The 17786-nt window shown below is 35.1% G+C and overlaps 1 protein-coding gene across 3 annotated transcripts in view; it reads right to left on the bottom strand.

Annotated features, from left to right (window-relative positions):
* Positions 1 to 17786, bottom strand: part of RAP1A (RAP1A, member of RAS oncogene family) — an 80507-nt gene that overhangs the window by 56014 nt on the left and 6707 nt on the right. Inside the window, exon 1 of one of the 3 annotated variants that reach the window (XM_060090258.1) lies at positions 16134 to 16223. The exons of 1 other annotated variant lie outside the window; for it this stretch is intronic. The gene's annotated coding sequence lies outside the window, so the exon portion shown is untranslated. Of the gene's footprint in view, positions 1 to 16129; positions 16224 to 17786 lie in introns of those variants that run through there. One more of the 3 variants, XM_060090257.1, reaches the window with a different exon arrangement.

Below are 17786 nucleotides of genomic sequence, written 5' to 3'. Positions count from 1 at the left end.
ACAGCAGTTTTGGTGGGAACGTCAATCAAAGTGTTCCACCCACCACTAGGCAAGGGAGATATCGCACCAAGGGATGTCGAGGGATGCCAATTAGACTGAATTTCTTATGATGCTGAATCTTGAGCAGAATGATGTGAAGATGGAAAATGGTTAGAGTTGATTCATTCTGACTGTGGTACACTACTGAAGACACTGTTCATTGCTGCTACCTAGGTCCTGACCCCTGCAAACTGTCCTGGTTCTTCCTGGGGTTTCCTGAGGCCTGCATACTTTTTTCTTATGTAAATTCTGTTATTCAATATCCATCATATAAATATCTTTTTTTCTGCTTAAATTAACCATTTCAGCCATTTGTTCATCCTTTTATTGGAAAAATATTTATTGAACTATGTGATGTGTCAACCTGGTTAGGCTATAGTAGCCAGTTATTCAAACAAACACTAATCTAGGTGCTGCTGTGAAGGTATTATGTAACTGTTGTTAACATCAAGTAAAGGAGATTACTAATAATGTGAGGAGGCCTCCTTTAACCAACTAAAAGCCCGTAAGGGCAAAATGAGGTTTCACTAAAGAAGAAATTCCGTTGTGAGAATTTCTGCCAAAGCTTCCAGCTGGTCTGCCCTATAGATTTGGACTTGCCAGCCCCCACAACCATAGAAGCCAATTCCTTGAAATAAACTTCTTTATTTTTACACACACACACAAAATGTATATGTGTATATGTATAATGCATGTGTGCCCACTCACACGTTGTAATCCTACTGGTCTGTTTCTCTGGAGAACCCTGACTAATACAAACATCTGCTGTATACTGGTGCTGAGAACAAGACAAAGTCTGTTTCTGTTGCTTGCAACCAAAGAAAGCCCAGTACAGTTATATATGTCACTGTTTGAGAAAGAGAGTCCACAAAGATTTCACTGTTTGACACATGTGCTAATAGTTTAAGATCAAAGCTGTGAGTAGAATTTTTAAATTCTAAACCTATTGGCAATAAAACTAATTTTCTAGATTCCTCCAAAGTACAGGGAAATTAAAGAATGATGGCATCCTTAAGAAAGAAAGGGTGTCTAAAACAGCTGTCAGAATGTTCAAGTTCCTTTACTCTAGTTCAGGGATCAGTAAACTATGACCCACAGGCCAAATCCAGTCCACTGCCTGTTTTTGTGTGGCCTATAAACTAAGAATGGTTTTCACATTCTTAAATAATTTTTTTAATCAAAAGAAAAACAGTACTTTGTGATATGTGAAAGTTATATGAAATTCAAATTTCAGTGTTCATAAATAAAGTGGACACAGCCATGCACATCTGTTTGCATATAGTCTATGGCTGCTTTTGCCCTACAACAGTAGAACTGAATATTGCAACACAGACAACATGACCCTAAAAACCTAAAATATTTATCATCTGTCTCTTTAGAAAAAAGTTTGCTGAACCCAATCTAGTTTATCAAAGAAGAGCCTTAACCTATCTTCAGGAGGAATGGGTAACAAAAGGGAGGAAATGTTAGAAAGGAGGATACAAGAAAAGGAATAAATTATTAATTGTAGCTATTATTCTTTGAATCCTCACCATGTATGTACAAAACACTGTTTGGAGCACTTTACATATATTAATATTTTTAATCCTTACAACATTCTTATGAGGTGGAGACCATTATCTTGATTTTATAGATGAGGCACAGAGGCTAAAACAAACCTGCCCAAGCGCAACAGACATAAATTACAGAACCAGGATTACAATCCAGGTTGTTTGCCTCGGCTGTTTGCCTCTAGCATCTGTGTGGTTAACCACAACATCATACTGCTTTATCACTCATCTTCTTGTATATCTAATCTGCACAGCATTAATGATGTTGGTTTTCCTTAAAGTATTACAACCTTTGTAGATGAACCAACAATGGAATAAATGAAGAAGTTTGTGGCAGTGTATTCCTCAGAGAACTTGAGGGATGACAAAGACCTATGCCTATCTTTCTGCTTGAAGACAGAAAACTCAGGAAGATGCCCCACTGGATTCAATCAGTGCCTCCCCCAAACCATACTTGAACTCAGAAGCTCAGGCAAGCTTCTCTATGAAGGCTAAGATAAAGTTCTCCTTCCACATGTCTTGCCTCATCATGATCAATTAAATAAGAATCTGGATGGTGGAGCTGTGATGTGGATATTTCTTAAAACTCCTCAGTTAATTCTAATATACAGCCAATCCTGGGTTGAGACCTACCACAGTATATTTCTCTCCTTTCAAGGAGAGTGGTGATCAAAAGAAAAGAATACAGGTGAGAGGAGGGGCAAAGGTAGAGATGAGGAAACTTGACAAACTTATCTTCCAAGAATGGAATTTTCATTTAGTACCATAGCATGCTAGTAAAGTGCATTTCTAGTCTTCATGTCTCAACTCTATATCTAAAAACTTAAAAAAAAAAAAAGCAGGTATAAGAACAAAACTAAATATTTTTACATATACATGTACATATGTTTACACAAGAAATTTCTGTAAGATACATAGCGAACTGATAACTATTATTTTTGCCTTATCTGTATTTTTTACTCAATCTGTATTTTTGTCACATGTATTTCTTTTTATAATGTATTACTTGTTTAATTAAAAATAATTAATCTTTTAAAAACAGTATGGCTAAAAGGATGTTCAAGGATTACTTTAATTATACTTTGAAGAGCAAAATAATTACGTAAAGAGCTAGTAAAAATTACTTGATACCTTCCTAGAAAGCAGTTTACTTTCTGTCAGAGCACAAGACACAAAATCTCCCCAACCTTTATGTGCAGCAGAGATGTATATTCTAACAAATCTATTAAAGAATCTTTTCCACCAGATGACTATTACTAACTGAAGTTTTACTGGTACTAATCTATTAAAATACTTAAACATGAGGGGGAATATTTTAAATAATAAAAAATAAAATGGAAATATTTCAAAGTTTTACAAACACAAATGTCTATTATACATTCTAATTTTTATAATCATTTATAATGATCTCACATTATGTTTAGCTAAAATCAAATATCCTCCTTATATGGACAATTCATTTAAATGAATCTGAAGTTTTTAATATGGCTTCAGGCTTCAGAAAAGAAAGTAGGCAATGGGGGTGATTAAGACAGTATCCAAGCAATCACACAGGCTCGGCCAAACATCTAAAGTCATAGTGAGTTAATGCTCAAGCATGGCTTGTCATTTGCTTGCTACTGTGAGTCTGAGTAAAAGATTCAGCTTCGTGTACATTAACAAAGTGTTTAAGTTAAAGTTTGCACCAAAGAATAAAATCTCAAACCTGGTTAAAGGGTAAGCCTCAAGAGACAAAAATCACATTTGAGATGTCAATTTTTTAAACATAACTCGCAAGAAAGACCATACCACAAGGGAAAATGGTTGGTTTTTCACTTGGCTAGATGAAGAACCATGACCCAAAGCAATGTGAGCCTCTGTAATGAGCCTAAGCTAGCTGTGGTAATAACTCAACTCCAAGAGAGACTACTCTTAGAAAACAGTCCTGTCCTAATTGCCTAGGTACTGAATATCATTTATTCTATTTATTATGATTAGTTTTTGTTTGTTTGTTTGTTTGTTTTTTTGCGGTACGCGGGCCTCTCACTGTTGTGGCCTCTCCCATTGCGGAGCACAAGCTCCGGACACGCAGGCTCAGTGGCCATGGCTCACGGGCCCAGCCGCTCCGCGGCATGTGGGATCTTCCCGGACCGGGGCACGAACCCGTGTCCCCTGCATCGGCAGGCGGACTCTCAACCACTGCGCCACCAGGGAAGCCCTATGATTAGTTTTTAAACTGGGTGAACATAGTACTCTCAGAAGAGATTTTTCATTACAAAGGTAAACTAAGTCTTCCAGAACACTAAGAGCATTTGAAAGTCTCACTCAAAAGTGTGTCTTAGGGAGTTCCCTGGCGAACCAGTGGTTAGACTCCATGCTTTCACTGCCAAGGGCACGGGTTCAATCCCTGGTCCAGGAATTAAGATCTCACAAGCCATGCGGTACAGCCAAAACAAATAAATAAATACATAAATAAAATTAAAAAACAAAAGTGTGTCTTAAGAAAAAAGTTAGGTCATAGATAGAATCATAGTAAGTAGGGTCAGAATCAACATTTAAAGATTTTAGTAATGGTGTGAGCAGTTAAATTTAAATTTAAAGGAGAAACTGTCTCAGAAAACAATTAGTCTTAAAAAAAAAAAGCCTAAAAACACTTCTACTTTGAAAACCAAAGCATAGGGGCTTCCCTGGTGGCGCAGTGGTTAAGAATCTGCCTGCCAATGCAGCGGACACAGGTTCAAGCCCTGGTCTGGAAAGATCTCACATGCCGCGGAGCAAATAAGCCCGTGCGCCACAACTAGTGAGCCCGCGTGCCACAACTATGGAAGCCTGCATGCCTAGAGCCCATGCTCCGCAACAAGAGAAGCCACCGCAATGAGAAGCCCACGCGCCGCGAGGAAGAGTAGCCCCCACTTGCCGCAACTAAAGAAAGCCCGCGCGCAGCAACAAAGACCCAACGCAGCCAAAAATAAATAAATAAAATAAATTTATTTAAAAGAAAGAAAACCAAAGCATAATTCTTCTGCAACGTTTAATAGATCTATTCTCATATATTTTGAACTTTATGAACTCTAAACCTCAGAAAAATGTATGAATAACTCTGAAGACAATAATATAAAGGAACTCTGTAAAAACAAGCAGAAACAGCATATTATGAGATATCTAAAATAAGTACATTACCAAAGATGTACAGAGAGAGAGAGAATATATCTCCTTTTAAAAGGAATAAAAGTTAGATAGCAGAGAGAGTATATATCCAAGATACTTCAATCAAAAAACCAAAGATTAAAAGGCACACTGGACAGAAATGTTGTGGTTCCAAGTATTTCCATAGAACTCACAGCCCAACAACTTTGTTTGTCTACTTTGCAACTTAGAGGTACTTTTAGAGTTCTGAATTACTGCCAGGCACTAAAAGTTCTCAACCCTAAAAATGTCAATCCTCAAAAATTTGTATTATTCTAATCTAGTTTAAATACATATATCAATACTTGTGTTTTAAAAAACAAAGAAACAAAACCTAGCCAAACTTAAACTGTAACTTGTAATCTGAAAAATATACAAAAGCACATCTGCCTACTTAACAGAACTTTTTATATTTCCAGGTATAAAGGTACAACACTATAAAGTACAGTAATGAAAATCTAGTACCAACATCAGAGTAGGCATGTAAAGGAATGAAAAAGAAGTGAAAGCCTAAAAAGAGACTCAAGCATATAATGCAATTCTAATTCTTAAATAACCCGGCAATTCCACCATAAATGGGAATTTATGATACAGAAGAACACAAGCAAACAAAGATGTATGCCAAAAACAAAAAAACCCCAGGAAACAAAAGGCCCTCCAATAAAAGAAAGGATAAATGTACATCAGTTCAGTAGAACATTGCTAAAAAGAAATGGGATAAATTACATATAGTGATATGAAAAGATGACCAAAATGCCTTGGGCAAAAAAGCAATTTGCCATAGTTAAAGTTCATTCTATTATTCTTTTTTAAAAGATAGATAGGGACTTCCCTGGTGGTCTAGTGGTTGGGACTCTGTGCTTCCAATGCAGGGGGCGCGGGTTCAATCCCTGGTGGGGGAACTAGGATCCCAAACGTGGTGTGGTGCAGCCAAAAATAAATAAATTTTAAAAAATAAAATTAATTAAAAAAAAAAGATAGATACAGGTTTATAAAACTACTTATGTTAGAATATACACAGGAAAAAGCTGGACAAATATTCACATTAATAGTGGTTGTCCTTGGGGAAAGGGACTTTCGATAAGTTATACATATCAAAAATATTAAGATATACAGAATAAAATAATTCTGATTCTTGGAATTCATCCTAAGGAAATAATTTAGAATGCCTGGAAAAATTCAACTACAATGATATTCATAGCAGAGCTTTTATAATAAAAAATTGAGGGACTTCCCTGGTGGCACAGTGGTTAAGACTGCGCTCCAGATGCAGGGGGCCCAGGTTCGATCCCTGGTCAGGGAACTAGATCCCACATGCCACAACTAAGGAGCCCACATGCCACAACTAAGGAGCCCTCTAGTCTTAAGTAAGGAGCCCACCTGTCACAACTAAGACCCAGTGCAACCAAAAAAAAAAAAAAAAACTTTGATAACTATAGGGAATAATTTTTAAAAATGATTGCAAATTCACATAACAGAATACACCTATTGATATTATTTATCCATTAGATATAATATTAAAATATATCATTTTCACAAAAAATTCACAATATGTTTTTTAAAGGGAGCATGAACTATTACGCATCCAATCTCATTTTCTGAAGGAAAATAGATATGCATTGAAAACCACTAGGCAAGAAGTATACCAAAATGTTAACAGACTGGGAGGTAAAGCTAAGAGTGGTTTTTCTTTTAGCTTATTGTATTCATTCTCAACAGGGGCAATATTGCTCCTAAGGGGGTAAAAAAATCTTAACTCTTTAAGTGTACAAAGCACAATTAATGTACAATAAATAAACAAATATACAGTATAATACCTGTGGTATTAAAATTTCATTAGGGGGACGATTAGAAAAATATATATATAAAGACTGGAGTGGGGGGAGCAAGTGATAATGATAAAAAGGCTGAGAAACACTGCCTCATTGGTACTCTAATTTTTTCTACAATGAACTTGGTTATTACTTAGGTCTGAATAAGTAATATATGCACATTGAACTACTTAAAGTTAAGACATAAAATTAATTTTCATTATTAAATATAAAGTTTATTCATATAGTCCTAAGGCTTTAAAAATACAATACAGATTTTAAAAAAATAATAATACTAAAATGAAAACATATAGAGTAAGAAATTGAAAAAGTACTGCATCAGAATTATCTGGGATCCACTGGCAGAGTTAACTACAGATTCCTTCTCCCTACTGCAGATATAATAAAATCAACATATCTATGGATGGGACTAGTAGCTTTTATTAAATGAGGCACACTTATATCATCATACCACTCCATGGAGATATGAAATCCAGACAAATATATATTTTAATCTGGTCTAAGAAATTTTTTAAATTATGTAGTTAAGTGATAAAAATAAAAATAACCTAAAAGCCCGTAAATCTAGGAATTCCTGCTAACCTCCTCCCTTTCCTTTAAGGAACCTACCTGGAGATTCAAATTTCTTCACAAACTACCAAACACACCCTATTATCCATTATCTCTACTGGGTACAAGGCACTGTGAAGAACATAAAAGAAATAAGCAAAATTCATAAATTTTGCCACTAAAATAAACTCACTTCAGTTAAATCTGCAAAATCCAGTATTAACTACTGGACTTCTCAGGGCATCATTCACAAAGAAACACAAGTTTTTAATCCCAGGATGAATCTTAAACAAGTAGGGAACAAAAGTCACTGTTGGTAATAATAACTGGGATGCTGTCAGCTACATTCAATTCGCTAGGTAATAAACGTGTTTAGCATGTCAGCCTTGAAATATGCCAAGATTCAAAATTCTGCCTACCTCAAATTACAAACCCCCCATGTTAAAGACTCTGGGTTTAAAACGTTAAACCGCAAATGCCAAGATTTACTGTGTACATAAATAATGAATCTACCTAAGTGTACAGGTAGTAGTCCCACTTAACTAAAAGAGAATACACTGGGTTAGTCAAAATGGATACAAAGGATTAAGACGTTGCTTCAGTCCCTAGTGATCTTCTCCAATTTCTTATAGACATCGATGCCAACTTTTGGTGGTAGTAATAATAACGGCAGCAATGATATTTAAGTGCTTTTTGTACGCCAGGCATACTTATTCAATCTTCAAACATGTCTTTTTCCATTTTACAGATGAAAACAACTGGGAAATAAAGAGGTGAAGTAACAGCTCATAGATACTATATACAAACTTTCATAGTGTTTTGCCTGCTGACCACAAATACAGTATCAAATAACCAAATATTCAATGTGAGATGTGGCATATCATTTATATAAATACATTTATATCTTGTAATTAAACAATTATCTATAAAACAGTATACAAATGAATGTAACTGAGGCAAACCTGAGTTAGAAGAATCAAAAGTTTTCCAAGTCATCATATCAATAGTACACTTTTCCTATTTCTCTCACTTGCTACACCAAGAAAACTAACTTAATTTTGCTTGTTTTTGTTCTAAAGTACAGATTTTATCATTATATATAATTCCATCTCAGGAATGCATTTGTTTAATTCATCTGTAAAGCCTTTAACTCATTTTATCCCCAAAGAATCTTCATCTTTAAAAGCTTTATTAAATTTAATTTCATATTCTATAATGAACTCATCTTAGAACCTTCATTTTCTAATTATAAAATATATATATATGAAGTGTATAAAATTCAGAAAAAAGTTTAAATTTAAAAAGGAAAATAAACATCACCTGTAATCCCAACTTCACGATAACAACTTTGATCCTACTGATGTTTCCTTTTTGCCTATATTCTACATATGAATAGAAACTTGTAAAAAATAAGAATTGAAATCATACTATATAAACACTGTTAATCAACTTTTTCTCTCTTAACAATAAAGCATTTCTTTAAATGGTGCAGACAAAAGCAATTACATGATTGATTTTCTACAAAACAGTTTGGCTTATAGAACTAAAAAAAATAGTTTCTTATACTGTGAAACTAACCACAAGGTGCAGAGAGGATGGTTGGTCCTTCATATAGAGCCATCTCTCTTTTGCAAGTATTTGAATGCTTTAAAAAAAAATCATTGAAAAATTTTACTGATTAAATAGGCATTCTCTTTGTACTACTAAAAAACTTCACATGTCCACCTTCAGCACATCAACACACAGGAGACATTAAATACATGGTTATGGAAATGTTATAGCTGCAAAAGATCAAAAATGTGACAATTCACTATAGACACAAGCTCAACCCAGTACAGTTGAACCTAAGCAGAGCCAGTTTGGAACACCACAAAGCAATGATTCTTTATATCCAGTGCTAAGGCCTACTGCTTACATACACACACAAGCAGATGGCACTGAGTGGTGACACAACCTCAAGCTTGTTCTATTGATGACAGTAGTACAAGTCTAAAGCATAATGGAAATAAGAGAATGACTACATCACCTAAAACCCTCCTACCCATAGTTTCAACTGTACTTGAGTTATAATGCTGTCATATTTTAAAGTAAAAATTATGACATTTGACTACTAGTGAGAAGTTACCAAACATTTATTTAAAATTCAAAAGAATGTCTTACAATGGAGTTTGTCCCAAGTGTGAAACTCAATATTCAAAAGGCACAGGAACTTTTTTTTAAGTTCCAGACTTATCATCTGGATGTAAAAGACACAACATCAGAATAACCTAATATCTGAAGATCTAAACAAATAAAGGTGGGTCTGAAGACATAAGATTCACCTTCCAACTGACTTGCCCATGGTTTTTCTTAAATTAATCTAATATTCTTAAATAATTAAATTTATAAAAGTGTCACATCAACTTTTAGATATACACATCAACAGGGCAAATTGATACTTGTACTTTATATGCAAAACAATTTTCTGAAGCATGAAAATCTCACGCCAGGGAGTTATGTACATCATTACTAAACTGACTATATGATTAGAATAAACAGCAGCAGCATACAACAGTTGAGCAGTTGAAAGCTGTCATACAGAAATCTAGCCCCAAACCACCCCCCCCCCACCAAAAAAAGCACTTTGAGGATACCAAGAACCAAATATCACCTAAAGTTATCTTTTATAGACCCGTCATATTATAACCTTAGTCTCAGACAACTAGAGACAAATTAAAAAATATGTTCCTTTTCACAAAAACAACACTCTTCATTCTGTCTAGGTTTATTGTACTTCGAACACAAATCAACAAGACAGATCTCATCCTTCATGAAGTAGTGATACTGCCACAAATGATGAGATTCATCATATCCTGTCAGAAGGTCCCTGTAGGCCACCATATCTAACCTAAAGTGTTCTTTCTACCCTTCAATGTTAATTTATCTCCTTTTAGCCCTCATTTCATCAATTTCATTTCTCTTTTGGTGAAGATAAATTTCTTTTCACAGTCTAGCATAGCAACTTCCATGTGTCATCCATTTCCTCATGGTAAATCTTGTATTATAATCCCTTCCCTTTCGCAACCTTCCACTAAAATAGTTTCTTTCAATCTCTCGATTATCTGCATCTATTTTCATCTCTTAGGTATCCATTCCTATTAAGTATTCATTTAAAAGTACTCTAAACTTAACTTATTAAGATATTAATTCATTTGGGGCCTTCCCTGGTGGTGCAGTGGTTAAGAATCCACCTGCCAATGCAGGGAACACGGGTTCGAGCCCTGGTCCAGGAAGATCCCACATGCCACGGAGCAACTAAGCCCGTGTGCCACAACTACTGAGCCTGCGCTCTAGAGCCTGTGAGCCACAACTACTGAAGCCCTCGTGCCACAACTACTGAAGCCCGCGTGCCTAGAGCCCGTGCTCCGCAACAAGAGAAGCCACTGCAATGAGAAGCCTGCACACTGCAATGAAGAGTAGCCCCCACTCGCCTCAACTAGAGAAAGCCCGCCTGCAGCAACGAAGACCCAACTCAGCCAATAAAAAAAATAAATTTATATTAAAAAAAGATATTAATTCATTTGAAGGATTAGAAACTTTATAAATATGAAGTTTAGAGAGATCTCATACTGCTATTCTGCCTGAGTATTAACATTAGTTGAGGGAAAAAAATCCCCATTATGTATGTTTTTAACCCTACTAACCATTAAATGCCCCGGAATTATCAGTTCATATTTCTGAACAATAAATCACACACTATGGTGTACTAATAGAAGACAGAAATAAACACCCCCCCACACTGAAACAATTAGAGATTACGTGGACAATTAATGTTGGCTGCATAAATATTTTGATTACTGTTGTTCCGCCACCTCACTTCAAAAAACTACAATAAATTTTTAAACAATTATAAACAATTTAAGAGATAGAAGCAGAACCAAAAGAAGATGATATCTTGAATGTGAATGCAAGGGTCTAAAGCAGATTTCTTTTAAAGCTGAAAACATTAGGGACTACTCAGGTAGTTAAAATCTTAGTGAAAATTGTACTTTCTGAGTTTCTGGTCTTTATTTCCCTCCTTAGAATTTTTACTGTGTGATTTATTTTAAGTAATTTAAGCTACATGGGGGGAGGAATTTTGCAGAGAAAAAAGATAGGTGAAGTCAATTATTTCTGAAGAGTTTCTGAGACTCATCTAATAGAAGAAAAAGGGTGTGCTGCACTGAAGAAAAGATTAGAGGGATAGAGGCAGTCTTCCGTCATTCACCTACTAATTCATTCATTCATTCATTCATTCATTCGTGTTTGCATGCAAGCAAAACACAAATATTAACTGATCATTTATTTTGTGCTTTGTACTGCAGTAGTCCTTTCCTCTAAAAGTTTGCAGTCAGCATTAACCTCTACAATGAAGAGTCTATGGACTTCCCTGGTGGCGCAGTGGTTAAGAATCCGTCTGCCAACGTGGGGGACACGGGTTCAAGCCCTCGTCTGGAAGATCCCACACGCCGCAGAGCAACTAAGCCCGTGCGCCACAACTACTGAAACCACGCGCCACAATTACTGAAGCCGGTGCACTCTAGGGCCTGCGTGCCACTACTACTGAGCCTGCGTGTTGCAACTACTGAAGCCCGCGCACCTAGAGCCCATGCTCCACAACAAGAAAAGCCACCGCAATGAGAAGCCCGCGCACCGCAACGAAGAGTAGCTCCCGCTCGCCGCAACTAGAGAGAGCCCATGCACAGCAACGAAAACCCAGCACAGCCAAAAATAAATTTTAAAATAAAGACTTAAAAAGAAAAGTTTGTGAATTTTCATAAATTATATAATTACCTTGGGTTTCATCATCTGCAAAAAATGAACTATACCTATTTCACAGATTTGCTGTGCAGATGAAATGTGATATAAGGGTTTTACCTTCCCCCCAAAAAATACTAGTTCCCTTTTCCCTATAAGTCCCTCTAGAGATTGGGACATTTATCTGTGGTTCTCAACCTAACTATGAAAAATCCTTTATTCTCCACAGATTCCATGTCTTTAAAGACTTTTGTCTATCAAATGCACTCATGTTTTATTAATCAGTTATAATGGCTAATTAGAACTCTCAAACTGTCAGACATAAAAACTAATGAAACTCAGTGCTGGGTTTCTGAGGTGTAAGCACAATGTTTTATTTCATTAACAGCCTGCAAATCATCACAATGTATGATAATGATAATGTGGTAATTAGCCTCAAAGATCTGAGTCAATATAATTATTGGTCAAAGCAAATATACATAATATTTCACCTGTATAAATCTACTGAAAGCAAACACACAATTTTCATTAGGCTCTTTGCAATACTAAAAAGAATTCACTCCTATTTCTGCCGACTCCTGGAAAAACATAATTTATGTACCATAAATTAGTGATTTTCTATGTCTGGAAAAACTATTGGTTACCCTACAGATTTGTTTTAAGCCAGTATCATTAGTAACACCATCTTCAAATTCAAAAGTTACACATATTTATCCATAAAGGTAGGTAGTGATATCCTGCGTCTTCCCTTTGTATTTATAAGAACAAAATCCAAACCCTTCACCATAGACTTCTGTGATCTGTCCCTTGCCAACTTCATCTACCAGTCTCCCCTCAGCTTACCACAACGGTCTTCTCAATCATGACTAGCTGCTTCCCACTTTAGGGCTGTTGCACCAACTGGCCCTCTTGTCTAGTTCACTCTTCTTGCAGATCGTCACATGTCTGGCTTTTTATCATTCAGGTGTCAGATTAAATATCATCAGGGAATTTTTCCTCAACACTCATTCTAAACCCTTCCATCACTATCATTTCTTCCTGTTACAGCTTCTTCATAGCATTTGTGACCTCTGAAATTATCTGTTCCCTTATTTGTTTGTTTACTGTTTCTCTCCACAATCACCAAACCCCACAGGTATAAAGAACTCCAGAGAGCAGTCTATTCACTGCCCTATCTTCAGTTCCTAAAATAGCACCAGGTACCCAGTAATCACTCAATAAATATTTGTTGGCTAACTAGCCAAACTGCTTAAGATTATTTTGGGGAAGGACTCTGATTTCTTAGTCAAGAACTTACATTTAGCATTCAAAATTGCTTATTCAAAAGGAGTAAGAAAAAATGTTCTTTCAATGAAAAAAGAGTAAGAAAAATGTACACAATAATCTATTCAACCAGTGGGCTTTATTTTCTTTTATTTCAATCTTTTGGGAGAGAAAAATATGAAAGTCTACTCATGTTTCATATACCTCATATGTCACCTCATGTAAAAACTGAATAAATTTTCTTTTTTTAATTTTAGCTTTATTGAGGTCTAACTGACATTTAAAATTGTGAATTTTCTTATAATAGTATACCATGAACTGCTAGCCACTCAATCTAATAACTTATTTTTCCTGCCAAGAAGCAAGTAGGCTTCGAAGAATGTTAAGAAGTACAGACCGGGAAGTCTATATCTGACATCATAGTGACAGTGCCAGCATGACCCAAATCAGGGAAGATTCTGTTCTCAGCTATGCTTGGGGAGAAGGAGGGAAGGGTAAGAGTGCTCAGTCCTAGGGAATGAATTGTAGTTCTGACTTCTGTTGATAAACAGGAATATCTTCAAATCAATTCAAATGGACTCAACTGGAATCTCATAGTTTGAGACATTAAATCCCTGTTTTGAATATCTGAGGTCTCTAGTAAATGAAATAACACTCAGTTGACCAGATCTGGGCTTTTGCAGTTTCACACTAAAAAAACGGTGTTTGTAAAAAAATAACACATATACAATCCTCAATACTATGTGCTACATTTGCTTATTAATTTAAAAGTATTTTCAAGGATACTCTTAAAGGGGAGAGATGTGAATAAAAAAAATAATAAAGACTTTATTTCTGAGTTTAGAAAATATTTGAAAACTAAAAGGAACATTAAGAAAGGTATAAAACTCTATGGTTTAAAAAATGCAAACACCTTGAACATATCACAAAGCTGTATTTACTTTTTAAAAATTGGGGGTTGCTTCTTTTTTCAACTGGTAACATAAAAGGAAGACAGCAAGCAGATAATCCACAGCTCATGTGAGTTTACTTATCAGTCAAAAAGAAATATTAATATAAATCTTTAGGCTAACTTGCTTACATATTATTCAGCCAAGTGGAAAGTACAATTAGCGTAGAGCTACAACCAGGCACCAGAATGACTAAGAATGGCATTTGCTAACTAATTTTTTTTTTTACTTAAGAAATTAAGAGAGAAGTACTGAAAGTGATATTTTTTCTAAAGAGCACATCCTCAGTTTCCTATTTTTTATTGCTCCGTATTTCACTGCCTTCAACATTCTAAGCTACTTAACAAGAAGTCTATACTTCACTTTTCATCACTTCTGCTCACAAAACTGATGTTTCTAAAGTCCAGTTGCATTCACAAAAGTTGGAAAAACCACACAGAGAAGAATTTCACCTTACAGTGAAGTATTTTAAGATTAATACTTTCAGAAATACAATGTCTAAAAGTGAGATTGCCTGTTAGCTAAGAACTCAAAATGTTAGATAAGTAAATTTCTACAGGAGACTATACTTTCTCAAAGAAATAGCATAAACATATGATTTTTATTGATGAAAAACAGGAATATTTTACCCTTCAATTTTTTTAAAAAAGGTAGCAACAACCAAAGTGTACACACTGAGTCTTATCTTCTCTCAGAGGTTACCTAATTCCATGTAACCTATTCAATAGACTCAGACTCTTTCTTTTGAACTTCATCTCCAAACTGGGTATACTTGAAGATCCAGAGATCTTCACAACAATGACTCCTAGCAACTCCCCCCAAAACCTTCCCTCTTGTTTTCCGTTAAACCCTCAGATCTTGCCTTACCTATGTGTTTAAACCAGTCTTCCTGTCTTCAGTCTCTTTCTTCCTCAATTCATTCTGTACTCTGTAGCTAGATTCATCTTCCAAAAGATGAATGCTCTGATCGGATCATTTTCCTCATATCAAAACTTCTTGTGCTCCCACATAAAGCCTATACTTCTCAACCTAGCATTCAATGACTTCCAAAGTCTAGTCCCAATCAATCTCTATGCCCTTATTGCCATTATTTTATAATTATACAAGCCTAGGCTTCAGTCAAATCAATCTCCTGTCCTCCAACTTGTCCTGAACTTTCTATCTTGGCTCATGCCATTCCTACCACAAAGAATGTCTACCACTCCCTTCCAGCTGCCACTGCTCAAGGCCTCTTTGCATCTCTGCATTTATTTATGTAAATAAGGACACACAAAAGATATGTCCTGCCCCACCCTACAAAACTGGCCCCAAACTTCCAAACCCAACAACTGCCAGCTTTTATTAAATGCCTACTATGTGCTCAGCAGTCTTAAACAGTATTTCTAATCCTCTCAACAATCCTATAAAGTAGGTATTATTAGTTATTCTCCTTTTAAAGATGAGAAACCCAAAGCTCAGAAACATCAGATTATATATTTAGTAGGTTACCTTAAATTGTACACTCAGTAAGTTGCCTCAAATGATATACTTAGTAAGTGGCAAAGCAAGGATTTGAACACAGGCTGCTTAACTCTACAGCCATTGCTCTAAACACTAAGTTGTGTGGTGTTTTTTTTTTTAAAGTCTGAATCATGTGACTATCCCTCTCATCTATCTGAAATAATTTAGTTTTACATTATAGTTCTACTTACTACATACTATAAAATAAGCTTTCTCATGTTTGTTATTTTAGTAAAGAGAGAAGATTAAAATGCTATTTCTTTCCAATATAAGAACAAAACTCAAATTGCAATGACAAGGAATATCTTTTTTGTTACAAAGATTACTTTTACCTAAAATATTTTCAAAGAAAATCATTCCAACCAACTTTTTCAAAGACGACTGCAAATTAATAATCATACACTCTGATGGTTTTACAGATTATTAATAATATGAGGATTTTGTGATTACCACCCAAGAATTGTAACAGATATCTATCAAATTGGCAAAGATTGTAAAAACTGACCTACTCAATGCCATTGAAGGTGCAGTGAGACACACACTCTTATACACAGGGTAACCACCCTCTGATCCAGTTATCCCACTTCTGGGAATCTACCCTAAAGGAAGAAAAAAAAAACAGAGATGCAATCAAAGATAAATGTACAAAAATGTTTGCCCCAGTGTTATTTAAAATAGTAGTATTATAAAGATCAACCTAAGAGTCCCACACTAGGAGAACAATACCCTGTTCAGAGAAAAAAGTTGGAGCGAAACTGTATGTATAGAAATATAATTCTAATTTTTTAAAAAATTAAAAGAATCTGTACACGTGAGGAAAGAACTAGAAAAATGTACATTAAAATGTTAGTAGAAATTATCTCTGGGTGATAGGTTTATGGGTAATCTTCAATTTCTTCTTTACATTTATGTTCTTTTCAAAATTTGCCACAGTGAAACATGAATTAGTTTAAACAAGAAAAAAATGTTCAAGCAGTTATAACCCCTGAAAATGGTCCTGAACCTAACAAGGGCGTATTTCTTGTACTAGAAACTACACTTCCTACTGCAAAGAAAACATCAAATTTGTTTTGTTTCCAGCTTCTATTAGGCTCAGGGGTACTTTCAGATTGTGTAAAGAATGTCATCCAAAACTCAGTAGTACTCATGAAACCGCACAAGGCTCACTATCTAAAAGTCAGCCAATGCTCCAACAGAAAGCACCACAGTTAAATGAACTGTTTTACCGTATGCCTGTTGAGAATAATAAATGTCCAATTAATCCTAACTCAAAACATGAAAAATGGAAAAACCAGAAAAAGTATTCTTGTTTTGCAAATTAACTAAATATACCGTTGTTGCCTTATAAGCACATCACAGGTCCGAGAGGAACTTGAAAATAAAGCTGGCAAGCTACCAACAACATTCACTAAAAACCCACACAAATGCATTTTCTCTATATGCACGTTTCTGTTCTACTGGACAGTTAATTTTACTAGCACAGGTTGATTTTCATCAGTGTAGAAAAAATATTAAGCTGTTCTTCAAAAGAAAAAAAAATCCAAAACTTCTCACATTAAACACAGAATTAAAACTGTTAGCTGAACCAGGAAAAAACTTCCCTACAATGTGGCATATATGCAGAAAAGCAATTTGGAAAAAAAAAAAAAAAAAAAAAAAGGAAAGAAAAGACCTTTGCCGGAAGTAAAATAGGCGGTTGAGCAAGCAATTCTTATTTTACTACACTCTAACCAATGGGAAACTGGTTTGCTCTAATTTTTTTCTTGTTTAAAACATTTTTTTCTTGTTTAAACTAATTCATGTTCCATTGAGGCAAATTTTGAAAAGAACATAAATGTAAAGAAGAAATTGAAGATTACCCATAAACTTATCACCCAGAGATAATTTCTACTAAAAAGCTGTTAGAAAAATAAGACCACAGAAATAGTTGTTCAGCAACTAAGAGAGAATTAAAATATCACATAGATTTTACTTAGAAAATGAGTATCATTCTATTTTTACTCAACCATGAAAATACAACATTTATTTAAAAGACATATGTCAGGTTCCGGGAAACAAAATAAATTACTAGACTATATATAGAGACTATATACTTAGAGTAGAAACTACAGACTCACATCTCAGTTTCTGTCAAACTGCCAAATACTGGGTCACCCAGGCTT

The sequence above is a fragment of the Mesoplodon densirostris genome, chromosome 2 (genome assembly GCF_025265405.1).
Source record: "Mesoplodon densirostris isolate mMesDen1 chromosome 2, mMesDen1 primary haplotype, whole genome shotgun sequence".
In the NCBI taxonomy this organism is placed as follows: Eukaryota; Metazoa; Chordata; class Mammalia; order Artiodactyla; family Ziphiidae; genus Mesoplodon; species Mesoplodon densirostris.
The sequence above is the reverse complement of the archived record's forward strand: the minus strand, read 5'-3'. Positions and strand labels throughout refer to the sequence as shown.